A 17,014-nucleotide genomic window follows, 5' to 3' on the forward strand; every position below is an offset into this window, starting at 1 on the left:
CTTTAACTTCCTTGATCTTGGATGTTGATCGTAATTTATCTAACGGCCGAGATTGAAACACCCCCATATATATAGCCTTAATTCTTTACCCCGCCCCTTCAAACGAACCCCCCCTTACTCTGTGTCATCCCCCAAGCATAGTCGATCCCTCCCCAAACCCTAACAGCCGCCACCCCTCCCCTTCATCGTAAACCCGGCGGCAACGATGCCGGTGACCACCAAAAACACACCCCTGAACCCCCAGACCCTCCCCTCTATGAATCCATAACCCTTTCCCCGCGAATCATTACCAAACGTCTTGAATCTTCATCTGAATAATCGGACCAAAACATTAGTTCACACAACCGCCCCCAAATCAACACCCAACGTCCACCTGACTTCCCTCGTCCCTAAACCATTAACAGGTTCCCTCGAATCTCGTTGGATTTTCTCGAATCTTAGATTGAAGTTTGACCCCAAACCCTAGTCTTTCAAGCTCGAGGTTCAGTGGACAGTCGAAGATCTGTAGACCAAATTAGACATTAATCGTGTGTTTTCACATTGAAAACACACGATTAAAGTCCGCTTTGGTCCAGATTAAAGGATCCAAGGATGATTTCACAATAGAGTCCGTTTTGGCCCCAAATCCAAAGGTCGGAGGTTCGAACTCGGTCCTCGTTTAAACTGGTAGGTTTCCGCTTATTTCTCATTTGTTAGTTTCATTCAGTAAGTTCATCTTCTACCCTTTTCTTTAGGATCGAATGCTTTGTGTTTGTTCTGTATTTTGTCTCTTGTTTTTATTGTTGTTCACATCGAATTATTCAGTGTCCATAATGCTTTGTCTAAAACCACGGATACTCCTGAAATTGTATTGGTTCCCAATATGGTTAGCTTATTCCCTGTGTATGTGAATCAGTTTAACTTTAGTAGTTCAATATAGTTTGCCTTGAATCTGTAGTTTCATTTGGGTACTAATCTGAGTGCAAGTTCTAGTTGATTTTGCTGAATCGAATCTCAATGTTTGTCCTTTATTGGATTCGATTTTGATGTGCTTGTTAGGTATCGGTTCATGTGGCTAGGTAGCTAATTGATTAGTTGAAATTGGTTATAGCTGATAAAGTACAGGAAATTGGACTAGGGCAGTAATTTCAGGACTTTAGGGGGATTTTTGGGGAGAGTTTGGGGCTGGGTTTTTTTTTTGGAGGAAGAAAATCGTTTCTCTTCCAGTAATTTGACATTTAAAAGTTCAGTAATTTGAGAGTAAAAAAAACCTGGTTTTTTTTTAAATCCAAAAGGTTCAGTGTTTGGAGAGCTAAGAAACTAAAAACTGGGTCTCTTCTTTTACTGTTGAATATCAGAACTAGTATTGTTGTTGTTTAGTCTTTTACAAACTTTTGGGGTTGTTCTACCGAGCTTGTTTGGTTTTCTTCAAATTTTTCTGAGCCTCGAATTTGGTTCGAATTGCTGTTGTTGGGTTGCTGTTGTGTTGCTGTGTTATTACTGCTGCTGACTCCTCCTTCATCTTCTTGTATTTCCGTTATCCAGGTACATGTTCTATAACTCTCAAATTTAAAGGAAAGGAAGTAAAGAGTTGTTGGAATGGATTTCTGAAAATAACTATTTCTTTGTGTTTAATTTGATGTATAAGCAGTAGTTCACTTGATATTTCATAGTATGTATTGGAATGATTTTGAAATGCATAAACTTGGACTGATTGAATCTATTTCTACAAACATGGAACATCAATTGTAATTAATCTTAGTTGGTGATTACTAGTTATGAAATATACTGTATTTAATTCTTTTGTTCAGTAGTCGTGAAACAGTTTCAAAAAGTTCATGTCATAGAACAGGTTCAAATAGTTTATGGAAATCAGCATGTTTGGATTAATAGTTCTAATTCTGAAATTGCGAGTTCACTTGAGTAAATAACATCATTTTAAATAGCGATGTAAATAATGTTAGTAACTAATGTTAGTCCTCGAATGTTAGTGATTAATGTTAGTTTGATGTCAGTTTTAAGCATTGATGCATTTTTCAACAAACCATAAAAAGAGCATTTTAAAAAATGGCTTTGTATTCCACATAGATTAACTCCAATAATCTAATTCATATAATAAAGCTAAAGTTTAACTGGATCGAAATGGTAGCTGGTTTGTTAATATTTACAACGGCAGGCGGCGGATATTAAGTTAGGTAGCGGGTTCAAACTAGAAGGTATTTCCTTTTGTTTGGACCCAGATTTGAATTTGAAGCCCGAACTTTTTTTTAATACTAATTGATTAGGATTTTTCTTTATTCTTAGAGACCAATAAATAGGAAATCATAGTTGCTTTAGGATATCCTTGAATAAAAAATGAGATGAGTCTCGCCGAATAAAAAATACAAAATTGCGGGGCCCTCAATAAATATTTGTTTTAAAATACTTAGACTTAGGGATGGGCCGTTTAGCCAATTTCACGGCCCTACCCAAAATAATGATATGCTAGTCGCTTTAGGCGCATATATAATAATGTTATATTCTTAAATTCGGGTGCACATTTATGTGACCCAAATCCAAATCTCAACGAAGTCAAAATGTGTCGCTAATCACGGGTACATTGATTGTGACGTGGTTTGAGATGCATTTCCATGACGTTGCAAATTCCTTTTAAAAATAATGAATGAGACGAGCCTCGACAAACAAAAGTACACAAGTTGCGGGGTCCTCTATACGTGTTGGTAAAATTACTTAGACTTCGGGATGGACCGTTTAGCAAAATTTCACGGCCTTACCCAAAATAATGATACGCTAGTCGCTTTAGGCGCGTATTTAATAATGTTATCTTCTTAAACTCGGGTGCACATTTATGTGACCTAAAATCCAAATCTCAACAGAGTTGAAATGTGTCAATAACCACGGGTGCATTGATGTGACGTGGTTCGAGATGTATTTTCACGATGTTGCAATTCTCGGTAAAAAATAATAATAATAAAAGCGGTACACAGTTAAAATTTGCACATAGATTCAACATGTATTAAAAATCAAATAAATAAGCCGAATATGATAGTTGAGCGACCGTGATAGAACCACGGAACTCGGGAATGCCTAACACCTTCTCCCGGGTTAACAGAATTCCTTATCCGGATTTCTGGTGCGCAGATTGTTAAACAGAGTCATTCTTTTCCTCGATTCAGGATTCAACCGGTGACTTAGGACACCATAAATCTCCCAAGTGGCGACTCTAAAATAAATAAATAAATCCCGTTTTGATTGTCCTTTGATTGGAAAAACTCCCCTTTACGCCCCTTAGCGGGGGTTGTAGGCGAAAAAGGAGGTGTGACAACCACAAGTACACTTTCTTCTACACACAAAGTTCTTTTGTTGTACACTTTATAAGCTTTGCTATGTGAAGAATATCCCTAGAATACTCCCTCATCACTTCTGGGATCAAACTTACCTAGGGAGTTCTTTCCATTGCTGTGCATAAAGCACTTGCATCTAAATGCCCTAAGATGGGATATATTTGGTTTTCTCCCTTTAAGTAATTCATAGGGAGTCTTCTCTACAAGAGGTTTAGTCATACACCTATTAATGATGTAACATGCAGTGTTAACAGCTTCTGCCCAGAAGCTATGGGGCAGTTTACTAGAAAGAAGTGTAGTCATAGACATATCTTCAAGTGTCCTATTCTTTCTTTCAACTGTTTTATTTAGTTGTGGAGTCCTAGGGGCAGAAAAATTATGATCTATGTCATGCACATCACAAAATTAAGCAAACTTAGCATTTTCAAATTCAGTTCCATAATCATACCTAATTGATGCAAGTTGATTACCTAGTTGTTTCTGAGTTTTTCTAACAAAAGAAGTAAACATGTCAAATGCGTCATCTTTAGATGTTAAAAATAATGTCCAAGTAAATCTAAAGTAATCATCAACAAGCACCATCACATATTTTTTCCAACATCTTGTTAATGTTCTTATTGGACCATAGAGATCCATATGAACCAGTTCCATCGATCTGGTCGTGCTTACCACTTTCTTGCATTTAAAAGAGGATCTTACCTGCTTCCCTCTTGAACAAGCCTCACAAACTTTGTCTTCCTTAAACTTGATGTTAGGCAGCCCTATCACCAGGTCCTTGGAGACTAATTTGTTGAGTTTACTTAGACTTGCATATCCAAGTCTCTTGTGCCAAAGGAGGGGATCATTGTCCAATACACTTAAGCAAGTGAGTTCATTTTCTGACAGAATGGATAGATCTACAATGTATATATTTTTTACTCTTTTTCCCTGCAAAACAATCTTGTCAGTGGTAAGATTTATCACAAAACATTTGGTATAGGTGAATGCTACCAAGTTACCTCTGTCACACAATTGTGATACACTGATTAGGCTATATTTCAAGCCATCTATCAAGTATACATTCTCAATGGAGTGTGAGTCTGTCTTACCTACTTTTCCAACTCCGATAATCTTACCTTTCTTACAATTTCCAAAGGAAACATTACCTCCTTTGAGGTCCTCAAGTGAAAGGAACTGGTTCTTGTTTCCAATCATATGCTTTGAGTAGACACTATCCATGTACCATATTTGGCTGCTCCTCTTCACTTGGACATGCAAAAGGAAATCAGGGCTTAGTCTTAGAAACCCAAACTAGTTTGGGTCCCTTTCTATAGGCAAAAGGGTGAATTAAATTCTTTTTAGCCCATCCTGGCAGCTTATTTTTCCCTTGAACAAAAGTTTTGTTCTTTTGACTAGCCTTTTCTTTTGCAGTACACTCACTTTTATAGTGACCAATCTTACTACAGTGTGTGCAGATTTTGTTCTCAAGAAGTGTGATGTACTTGCTTTTGGGATCCCACTTAGGTGCAGGGTTCCCATAGCCAAGTCCTCTCTTATTGCTACTATGGTATTCTTATAGCCATGAAAGTGAATCAGAGGACTTATTCCATTTACACGTTCTATCTAGTTCATGCTTAACCTTGCTGAGATCTTCTTTTAGGACTCTTATCTGCTCATCTCTTTTGTACAGCTCATCCTTCATTTTTCCTAGATTTTCTTCTAAGGTGAGATGTGTGTGATCAGCTTTCTTTTTGCTTGTTCCTAATTTTAGTTTTAAATTTTTAGATCTAAGCTCTAGCATAGTGGTGTCAAGTTCAAGAACCCGGTTCTTCAACTTAGTATTTTTACTATCACTTTCACTAGCCCTGAGATCCAGATTTGTGCACTTAGCTTTCAAGATTACACATTCCATAGACAATTGTTCCTTTTCATTGTTTATAACCTTAGATTCATCAATGAAATCTAGCAGTAAATTAGATAGACTTTCTTTAGAGAAAAACTTAATCTTGTCTTTGAGATGGATCACACTTACCTCTGATTCCTCATCAGATTTTCCAATGCCCATAACTGTTTGTTCATCTCCATCTTCTAAATTCTCATCTGAGCTTTCTCCCCAGGCAGAAACCATAGCCTTTGTTGATCATTTATTTTTCTTGGGATGAACCTGTTCCTTCTTCCCATTTCTTCGTTCAGCCCTTTCCTTCTTCCATTCAATTTCTCACTAAGGACAGTTTTTGATGATGTGTCCAGTCTTACCACATTTGTAGCACCCCTCGGTTGTCTATTTTTCAGGAACCCTTGGTTTGTTGTAGCTTGAAACTCTTGAAGAACCCTTTCCTCTCATTATATACTTCTTGAAATCCTTTGTGATCATAGCTATTTCATCCTCCTCTAGATCAGCACCTTCAGTGATCCTGAGAGCTAGGCTCCTTTCCTTCTTGGGTGCATCCATCTTCATGGTTTGCCTTCTAAATTCATAGGCAGTGAGATTTCAAATTAGCTCGTCCAACTTGAGAGTGGCAATGTTCTTTGATTCTTGAATAACAGTGGTCTTGCTTTCCCAAGTGACTGGCAAGATCCTTGTCAGAATTTTCTCAACTTTGTCTTCTTCGAGAATAATCCTTCCAAGAGACTTAAGTTCATTTGTTAGTATTGTGAACCTTGTATACATCTCTTGGATGGTTTCTCCTTCCTTCATGGTGAAATTTTCATATTGAGAATACAATAGTGTTTCTCTTGATCTTTTCACTTGAGGAGTTCCTTCATGAGCCACTTGCAAAGTGTCCCAGATCTCCTTAGCAGTGGTACAACTTTGAATCTCTACTGTACTCATCTGGACCAAGTCCACACACAAGCCATTTCTTGGTCTTAGCATTCTTTTCCCACTTCCTCAAGTCCTCAGCATTGCAGTCAGCTCTTGTTTTCGGCACATCTACTCCTTCAGCATTCTTCTTCAAGGTGGCCAGGGGACCATCAGTAACAATGTCTCATATCTCATAGTAATCTCCAATGATGTGATCTCTCATCCTGTTTTTCCAGCAAGAGTAGTACTGGACATTAAAGAGTGGAGGCCTAACAGTAGATTGTCCTTCCTAGGTTTGAGGTGGTGCTCTCATCTTGATATATTCCTAAGGTGTTAGCCTCTTCAAGGATAACCCACTCTGATACCAATTGATGTTTTATACTTCAATACCACACAAGAGGAGGTGATTTGTATGGTGACCAATTTTTCGATTAAACTTATTATGGAAGGACATGGTTCTTCTAAGTGCTCTTTAACTTACTATTGCAGAAATAGTAAATGCGGAAAGTAAAGAACACAATTACTTTACGTGGAAAACACCTGGATCAAAAAGTAAAAAAACCACGACCTACTTACTAGTAGGATTTTCCCAAACTCTCCACTAAAATCACTAAGCCAAAAACTGCATTTATAAAAACTCTTTTGTAAACCTAGGACTAACTCTAATCTCATTGTAGCAAACACCCTTTAACTGTTGCGACAGCTTCAAGTTAACTCTAACTTGAAAACTCTGAGTATCTATTACAATTGCCTCTAGATAATGCTGAAAGGTACAATATAAAACCACTTACTACAATTGAACTAGAATAAAAGACAGTCACTTGGAACTAGTTCTTCTATCTGGTTCAAGTAGCTTCAGGTTTGCACACTTGAATCACACACGAAATGCTTGCAAAATTGACTTGCTATTTTGCTCTCAATTCACGTTTAACTTCTGCTTATGTGCGTTACCTGTAAAATAGAACAACACTGATATTTATAAGTTAGTAAATAAAGATTGACTAGAATTCTGATGCTATTCTTCCTTGGTGGAAGAGTTCGAGTTGATCTCAACCTCTAACTCCTTCCCTTTCTTAACCCATGTTCTCTTTGAGTAAGGAGTCCTTCTCCTTATCCAATATGCAACCTTTTCGATCAGGATCAGAAGATATTGCTTTTGGCAAGTTAGGTTTATCTACTTCACGTGCATCTCACATGCTTAAGTCTATCTATAACTGTGCTCCACTAGGATGGACCTGGTTCATGTCTGAGTTCCTTTGTCAGTCTTCAAAACTAACCTTTCCTTGGGCCAACACGCCTAATATCCACTTGCTAGGAAAGCCGACGTGAAATAAGTAATTAACCAATTTTAACAGTAAAAAATAGAAAAATGATATTCAATGAGAAATAAATGCCAAATCGAACACGGTACAAATATAAACTACTTCCTCCGGTCCACAATAAGTGACCAATTTGCTTTTTTATATTGGTCCAAAATAAGTATCAATTTATATAATCAAGAAAAAAATTCAATTTGTTTTTCAAAACTTACCCTTATATACGTATCCTTAAAAAGTTATTTATTCCTCACATTTGAGAAGAGAAGTAAATGCTACTATAACTATGGTGCAACATTTAATGAAGGTAGTTTAGTCACACTAACTATTTTCATCTTGAATTTAGTGTTTCCTTAATAGGTGTGCACAAAGCAAATTGGTCACTTATTGTGGACCGGAGAAAGTATGTGATACTAACTACTCCTAAAAATCTGGAGTCACGAGTGCACGAGCAACTAGAAGTTTACAAACATAATCTGAAATAAATACAACTATTCGAAAGAGACAAATAGTAAAAGTAGGAAATGGAATGAGACTTCAAGGTCTGCGAACGCCAGCAGATCTACCTCGAGTCTTCGTATGAAAGTAATCTGAGTCGATGCACCTCTAAGCACCATTGGGACCGATACCCATATCTATACAAGAAGTGCAGAAGTGTAGTATGAGTATAATCGTCCCAATGTACTCCGAAAGTGTTGAGTCTAACCTCGACTAGGTAGTGACGAGGCTATAACAAGACACCTACGTAAAAGCCTTGTAAAAGTATATATAATGAAGCAAAATAACAAGAAGAATGATAGAATATTAACTAGGAGGGACATGCGAAAGGGGAAAATATAATAAAAACGGCAAGTATGAAATCACGAAATAAAATCTTCCGAATTAAGCAACAATATAACCAAGTAAATCACCAAAATCAGAGATCAAATAAAACGGTGATATGAAAACGGTACGGCATCACCCTTCGTGCTTTTTCTCGCGTCCTCACCATATAATGTCATGAATATAATGGCACGGCATCACCCTTCATGCTTTCACTCACCGGCGCAGCATCACCCTTTGTGCTTTTGCTCTTAAATCTCTCAATATATGATAATGAATGCAAATAAGGCACGACAACACCCTTTGTGCTTTTTCTCTCTTCCTCACCAAGCAATAATATAAATTCGAATAATAAAAATAAGGTGGGGAATAATTTCACTTCAAATATGGTTCCATGATATCAAACCTCAACTTTCAAAATATTCAACATCTTTAAAATAAACAGTAAATACGAAACAAATAATTAAAAGAAGTAATAATCAAACCGAAGCTTGGATAACATAATTGTTGAAAAAATATAATACAAAGAAACAATTTTCACCCGCATGCTTTAACCCAAAGACAATATATAGGTACTCGTCACCTCACATATACGTTATCCCCACACATAAAACACGTAGCAAATAGACTAACAAGTCTTAATCCCTCAAGTCGAGGTTAACCACAATACTTAGCTCACTTCGCAACCAAATCAATGCTCAACCGCAACTTTTTATCTAGAATTAGCCTCCAAACCAATCAAATATAATCAAATATAGTTTAAATAATTCAAAATAAGCTCAAAGAATCTTTAACGATTTTGGAAAAGTCAACAAAAGTTGACCCCGGACCCGCTTGGCCAAAATCCGATATTTGGATTAAAACTCAATTATCCACTCACCTAAGAGATCGGTTATATGATTAATCTCGAAATCTGATCTCAATTTGAGGTATAAATTTCAATTTCTCAAAATGCCCAATTTCCACTTAAATCCCTAATTTCTACCATAAAAAAGCATAGGTTAAAGGTTAAAAATCAATGAGTGTTTATGGAAATATAAGAAAACAAGTCAAAATCTACTAACCTATGAAGTTGGGTGAAAAACCTCTTCAAAATCGCCTCTAGGCTTAACTCAAACTTGAAAATGGTGAGAAATAGGAAGAATCCCAATTTGTGGACTGTTTTAATCACTGGCATCAAGTCTTTTTCGTGTTCGGGAAAGACCTGACGCAAGCGCAAAGCAACAACGGCCAAAGGCCTTCGTGTTCGCGAGCCACTCTTCGTGTTCGCGAAGGCTTACTCCCCTTGCCTTCGCGTTCGCGGTTCAATGAATGCGTCCACGAAGAGTAACTGATAGGCTCCCTCCCAGGAACTCATAACCCAACGTGTTCAGCCCAAATTCTCTTTCGCTATAGCGAAGCACATGACACTAGATATCATCAACAGCCAAAACCAGCAATTCTTTCTAAGTTCAAATGGTTTGTAGCCTATTCGAAACTCACCCAAGCCCCGCAGGCTCCAAACCAAACATGAACACATACGAACTCGCTCACTCGATCAAAATACCAAAATAACACCTAGATCTACGAATCAGGCATCAAAATGCATGAAAGTTTCAAAGTTCCGGAACCAAAATCCAAACTCGGTAGCCATAAAGTCAACTTATGGCCAAACCTCGAAAATCTTTAAACCTTCATATTACTAGTTTTTAACAAATCACGTCAAATCATGTTAGTGATTTATGAATTAAATTTCGGGCATACGCCCAAGGCCAAATCACGATATGAACCAGGATCGTCAAAATTTCAATTCAGGATCGTTTACACAAAATATTGACCATAGTCAACTCAAGTCATTTTTAAAGCTAAAATTTATGTTTTCTTTAATTTTTTTTACATAAAATCTTTCCAGAAAAGATACGGACTGCTCATGCAAATCGAGAAACATTAAATGGAGCTAATCTAGGTTTTGAAAGACGAAAATAAGGGCTAGAACTCAAAATGACATATCGAGTCATCACAACACACAACCTTATCCGATGCACAATGGTAGAATCACATGCTAATAATACTTGAATACATAGTTTGTATTTTGTACAGCTATTAATAGTTTGCCAATACACACCTTTTTTAAAATTAAGTGGAAAAAAAAAACATTACATGTACGACCTGGCATATATGTCACACCTACTATAGTATTATGGTGATAAATTTTGAACTTTACATGTACCACCTGACATATGTCACAGTAGACTAGTACTATCTAACTTTTTCTTTTCTTTTTTTTTTCTTTTGTTGAAAGTTTTACTCTTTTCTTCCATTTTACGTGTCTAATTTGAATGTACTTGAAATTTTAAAAAATAAATGAGAGTGTTTGGATTTTCCGTTCTTAAACTAAATATATGTATAATATATCAAGAGGATCACTTCAAGAACCTATATGAATGGCTTTTCTCTCTGAAGGCGCACGTTAAGCAGGATTGCTAACGTACGCCAACAACCATGAACGGCCATCAATGACGACATTCGATGATGAAAAGCTCAACAAACCAAATTGAAGAGTCAGTTAGTAGATTGGTTACACCAAAATCGGGAATTGAGCAACAACTAGGTCCTCGACAACTTATCAATTGGATGTCGAGGATGGGAAGTACACCGACAATCATGCAAACAGCGGCAATGATTGAATCACTACCATCGGTGACAAGAGCTACCATAATTCCACAAGAAGCCTCTATTCCACCGGAATTAGGAATTACAACAGTAGCGTGTAAATTGACTTACTCAGTAGAGCCAGCTAGATCTATGGCGGAGATAGTCAAAGAAAATCTAATGAAGGACCAAGGCATGCAGCTAAAATTCTATCCACCGGTGATAAAAGATGGAATTAAGCTGGTTCAATTGAATCTAGATGAAATGGAGCAGCAATGTCAACAATGGAAAAATGCCCTAATCGAATATGTAATTGGGGAACGTCCAGCTTTTAAAGAGATGCTCAAGTTTGTATGGAGTATGGAGCTTAGTAAATACGCCAAAGGTACATATCATTGCCCAATAAATTTACATGATGATGATGATTACTTCATCTTTAAATTTGATTCGATAGATGATAAAAATTTGATACTGCAAAATGGTTCTTATACGTTCAACAATAGATCCTTGGTTCTGAAGGAGTGGGATTCGGACTTTAGTATTAAAAATGAATCGATGAGAGTGGTTCCTATATGGGTGATGTTCCCAGGACTACCAATACAGTTTTGGGCTGAGGAAAACTTAGAAAGACTGGCGAGCTATATTGGGAAACCTTTATGTAAAAATAAGCTTACAGCTCATGTTGACAGAATTTCATATGGTAGAGTTATCAAAGAGGTATATATCACTCAAAATCTACCAGATGTTGTTCCTGTAATTGTGGCAGAAGGGAAAATTTGGGAACAAAATGTGGAGTATGAATGGAAGCCTACACTCTACCAGGATTGTAATCATTTTGGACATATGACTGAGAAATGTCAACAAAAACAATCCCAACAGGAACAAAAAGGGAAGAAACAGAACAAGAGGTAGAAGAAGGAGAATGGGAGTGAAAGATGAAGGCAGAAGAAGTGGCACCACCAGCTGCAATAGCTTCTAAAACTAACAAGTTAGATGCAGACTCAGAAGTGGCACCACCAGCTGCAACAAATCCTAAAACAAACAAGCCTGAGGTACTCCCAGATACAAAGTCAGAAGTGGCACCACCAATACAGGTGCAACTATTCAGCAAAGGAAAGCAGGTTGTAGTCAACCATTTCTCTAAGAAGAAAGATAGAAAGCATATTGATGCTCAGGAGATATCTAGAAGAAACTAGTTTGCTCCTTTAACGATCCTTGAGAGAGAAGTAACTGACCAAGATAGAATGGAGGACCAATTGTTAGACAAAGGAACCAAACCAAGCAAACCACCCCCACCATGATTTTTAGCTCTTGGAATATATGGGGGCTGAATAAGCCTCGCAAGCAAAAAGAGTTTAAAATATTTTTGCTTACTAATAAGATAGATATGGTGGATATCTTTGAAACCAAAGTAAGACAGTCAAAAGCTAAAGTGATTCAAAAGAAGTTTGGCACAGGATGGACATTTGTAGATAATTACTCAGAAGTACCTAAAGGGAGAATTTGGATTGGATGGAAGACAATGAATGTGACAATTTCGGTAATTAAAAAATCTAGTCAACTCATCCATTGTCATATTCAAGACAAAACTACAAACTTCTATTGTTATGGGACCTTTATCTATGGATTGCACACTGTCGCTAATAGAAGCCTATGTGGGATCAACTTAGGGACATACATACCAAGACCAATGGGCCATGGATCATACTTGGAGATTTCAATAGCATACAATCTGTTGGGGACAGAATCAATGGAGAACTAGTACATCAACAGGAGTTGGCAGACTTCCAATGTTGTATTGATGATATTGGAGTAGGGAAAATAACCAAAGGGGACGTCAATTCTCTTGGAGTAATAAGAGGGATGCAGAAGACAAAATCTATAGTCACATTGATTGGACATTTGGCAATCCAAATTGGTTCCAGATTTGAGCAGGAATTGAAGTTGTTTATATGCTCCCAGAAGTATCGGATCATTCTCATATACTGTTAAATACAGAGGTGAACAGAACAAAAGTTAGAAGACCTTTTAGACTCCTAAAAGTACTTCTACAACAAGAAGAATATAGAGAAACAGTCAATGTAGTTTGGAGAAAACAAATTCAGGGGATTTCTATGTTTAGAATATGAAAAAGATTGAAGATCCTAGAAGTCCAAACAAAGTACATTCACAAAGAGTACTCTTCCATCGATAAAAAGCTAGAGGTCTTAAGGAAAACGTTAAAGACAATCCAAAAGGCATTAAATGATGACTACTTCAATCCAGTACTTATTGAGGAGGAGAAGCAGACTATTAAGTTGATAAAAAACTGGGATGCAGTTCAGGAAAGGGTACTTATACAAAAATCAAGATCCATTTGAATTGTACAAGGTGACTCAAATTTCAAGTACTTTCATACCTATCTGAAAGCTAGACAAGCAAGGAATAGAGTGTCATCTATTTACAATGAATAGAACAATAGATTGACTGAGCCAGAATAGATTCAGCAAGAATTCATCAATTTTTTCAAGAAATTACTGGGGGAAGTAGATCACACACTTCCTAGAATAGATATTAACATTGCTAGGGATGGTCCTACGTTAACTCTAGTACAACAATAGTCAATGTTGAATCTAGTAACACAAGAAGAAGTTAAGCAGACAGTAATGGAGTTACCAGATGACAAAGCTCCAGGATTGGATGGATATCCGACTGAGTTTTATAAGACCTTCTGGGCAAGCATAGGGAAATAAGTGACAGAAGCTATTCAGCAGTTCTTTGAAACAGGCAGATTACTCAGAGAGGTAAATTGCACCATTGTCACACTGATTCCTTAGGTGGATCATCCAACTTATGTGAAAGAATTTAGGCCAATTTCATGTTGCCAACTCTATACAAGATCATTGTCATGATCATAACAAAGAGATTAAAAGCAGTTGTGGACTACCTTGTAGGACCAACTCAATCTGCATTCATAGAGGGGAGAAATATTTTAGACAATGTCATCCTGGCTCATGAGTTGGTGAAGGGGTACACAAGAAAAACAGTCTCTCCAAGATGCATCAATAAAGGTTATATTAGGAAAGCTTATGACTCAGTTGAATGGAGTTTCCTGAAACAACTACTGATTGAACTAGGGATTCCTCACAAGATGGTGACTCTGATAATGGAGTGTGTAACCATAGTAAGTTACTCCATGTTGATCAATGATGGTATAACAACTAGATCCCCAGCAAAGAAAGGCCTAAGACAAGGGGACCCTATGGTACCATATCTATTTGTACTTGTGATGGAGTACCTAAACAGACCATTGAAGCAACTACAGACTAACCCAGACTTTAACTACCACCCTAAATGCTCTAAACAATACATCACTCACATATGTTTTACTGATGACTTGCTTCTGTTTTGTAGAGCAGATAAGATTTCAATGCAGCTTCTAATGATTACTTTGAGCACTTCTTTTCTGTTTCTGGACTTAAAGCTAATATGGAGAAGAGCTCGTTATACATTTCTGGTGTCACTCCTGAGTTTAGAAATCACATCCTAGATGAACTGCACTTCTCTCTTGGAAGCTTGCCTTTCAAATACCTAGGAGTTCATTTGTCTGCCACTAAATTGACTATTAATCAGTGTATGCCCTTAGTGGTAAAAATGGTGGCTATGGTGAGGCGCTGGTCCTCAAAGTTCCTATCATATACATGTAGACTTCAAATAATAAAGAGTGTACTCTTTGAGATTCAAATCTACTGGGCCCAAATTTTTTGCTTCCAAAAAGAGTTATGAAGTTAGTCACAACAATCTGCAGGAATTTCCTCTGGCATGGATCGAAGGAGAATGTCAACAGAACACTAATTGCTTGAGAAACAGTTTGTCAACCAAGATCAACTGGTGGGCTAAATATTCTCACTTCACTTTATGGAATAAAGCAGTAATACTAAAATTATTATGGGCAATATTGCAGAAAAAAGACACTCTTTGGGTCCAGTGAATACAACACCAATACATAAAGGAGAAAGATCTAAAGGACATGAAAACTCCAAGGCAAGCAAGCTGGATGGTTAGAAAGATCTTTGAAGCTAGACAGTGGGTAGCTCCTAATATGGACAGGATTCAGCAGTATGCAAATTAGAGAAAATTTAGCATCAAGAAAGCTTACATGGACAATCTTCCTTAATATCCCAAATTTACCTGGAAAAGCTTTATTTTAAGTAAGGGTTTGATTCCAAAACATCAATTCACCTTGTGGATGGACCTTCAACAAAAACTGGCTACAGTGGATAGAATTCGAAAATGGAGGATTCAAGTGCAAAGTGAATGTGCTCTTTGCTCAACAAGTTCAGAAGAGATATTCAACCACCTATTCTTTTAATGCCAATATTCCAAGAGCATTTGGCAGAAGCTACTACTATGGACAGGAAAGCAGCAACAAGTGAAGTCATGGAATGAAGAAGTTAATGAACTATCAAGCGTGACAAGGAGTAAGCAGCCCAGATACACTATCAATGCTTTTCTATTTGCAGCTACAGTTTATCACAATTGGATGGAAAGGAATAGTAGAAGATTCATACAAGTACAAAAGCCTCTTATAGAAATACTGAAGGACATAGCCTTGCAATTACACATTGTAGGACAAAGACATCCCAATTGGCCAAATGAATTAGATAGATTGATAGGATATCCAAGCTAAAAGCTACTAGTTTTATGGTTATATAAATGATACACTTCCTAAAAGGTGCGCAGATATAGAACCTAGTACTGATAGCAGATAGATTAGAAAGTTTCTCATAGGCTATTTTTGTAAGGATCCTATATCTATTGTCCAATGAGCAAGTGTGCTTGTAAATATTATACTTGGTTGAAATAAAATTTTCCTTTTGACCAAAAAAAAACTCGAACATATTATTTGAAATATTAAAGTAAATTATTACTAAATATTGAAAGTGATATTAGTTTAGACTACTAAAAGCAAAGGGGAAAGTGCACATATATTCGAATTTGGGGTTACCATTTAAGTCATAGTCACAGTGTACTTTGCAAATTTAGTTACTTCGACCAACTTTAGACATACACAATTAAAAATCACAAAAATTTGCGTCCGAAGTTTGGCGAAGCAAAAATCAAATATTTTTGCTTGAAGTTTGACTTGTCAAGGATAAACATCCAATATTTTTGCCTGAAGTTTAACTTGCCAGTGCAAACTTAAAGTTTAGCTTGTCACAGCTAAACATCCGACATAATTATTTAAAATTAAAATCTGACAATCCCATATTTCTGACTTTCTAGCTAAAGTTTGTAAAAAAAGATTACATGTTCCTATTTCTTCGTCTCCCTAACAGCTTTTTCTTTGCTTCTTCCTTCTTCATTTAAAACTATCTCCCTGTCGGTACTGATGTCACGACCCTAAATCCGGACTCGATCGTGATGGCGCCTCTCGTGAAGACAAGGCCAGTCGACACGCAATTAGATAATAAAAACTAAGTCTTTAACATAATAATAAAAATCTCGAAATAAGATAAATAGTACAGTTTGTGGAATAGACATAGCCCGACATCAGGGTGTCACCAGTCATGAGTATCTATAATAAAAACTAAAAGTCTAAAAGAGTCTACACAACTATTACATAACTAAAAACAGGAGTACGAAAGATAGAGGGAGAAGCATTGGGCTGCGAGTACCGAGCAGCTACCTAGTGAATCTCTAAAGTCTACTGGAAGCTCTCAACCCTCGCAAGCAGGACCTGATGCACCTGAATCTGCACACAGGGTGCAGGAAGTAAAGTGAGTACTCCAACTTAGTGAGTAATAATAATAAATGAGAACTGAGCAATAAGAAATTACGTAAAGGCACATCAACAAGCTATAAAGAAACAGTAAAAGCCAATAAAAGCAATGAAACAGTGAAAACATGTGAACTCACCTTAATTCATTTTAAGCTTCTTTAAAATACCTTTTAACAGTTAAGCAAATAAATGACAGACAGCTAGAAAAGATAAACACATAAAGAACCGCCCCTCGGGCACAATACCAACAGAATCAGCCCCTCGGGCAACACATGGAACAATACCATCCCCTCGGACTATATCTCACATCACAATGGGTACCCGCGCTCACTGGGGTGTGCAGACTCCTAGAGGGGCCCCTTATGGCCCAAGCACAATA

This window comes from Nicotiana sylvestris, chromosome 11 (genome assembly GCF_000393655.2).
Source record: "Nicotiana sylvestris chromosome 11, ASM39365v2, whole genome shotgun sequence".
In the NCBI taxonomy this organism is placed as follows: domain Eukaryota; kingdom Viridiplantae; phylum Streptophyta; class Magnoliopsida; order Solanales; family Solanaceae; genus Nicotiana; species Nicotiana sylvestris.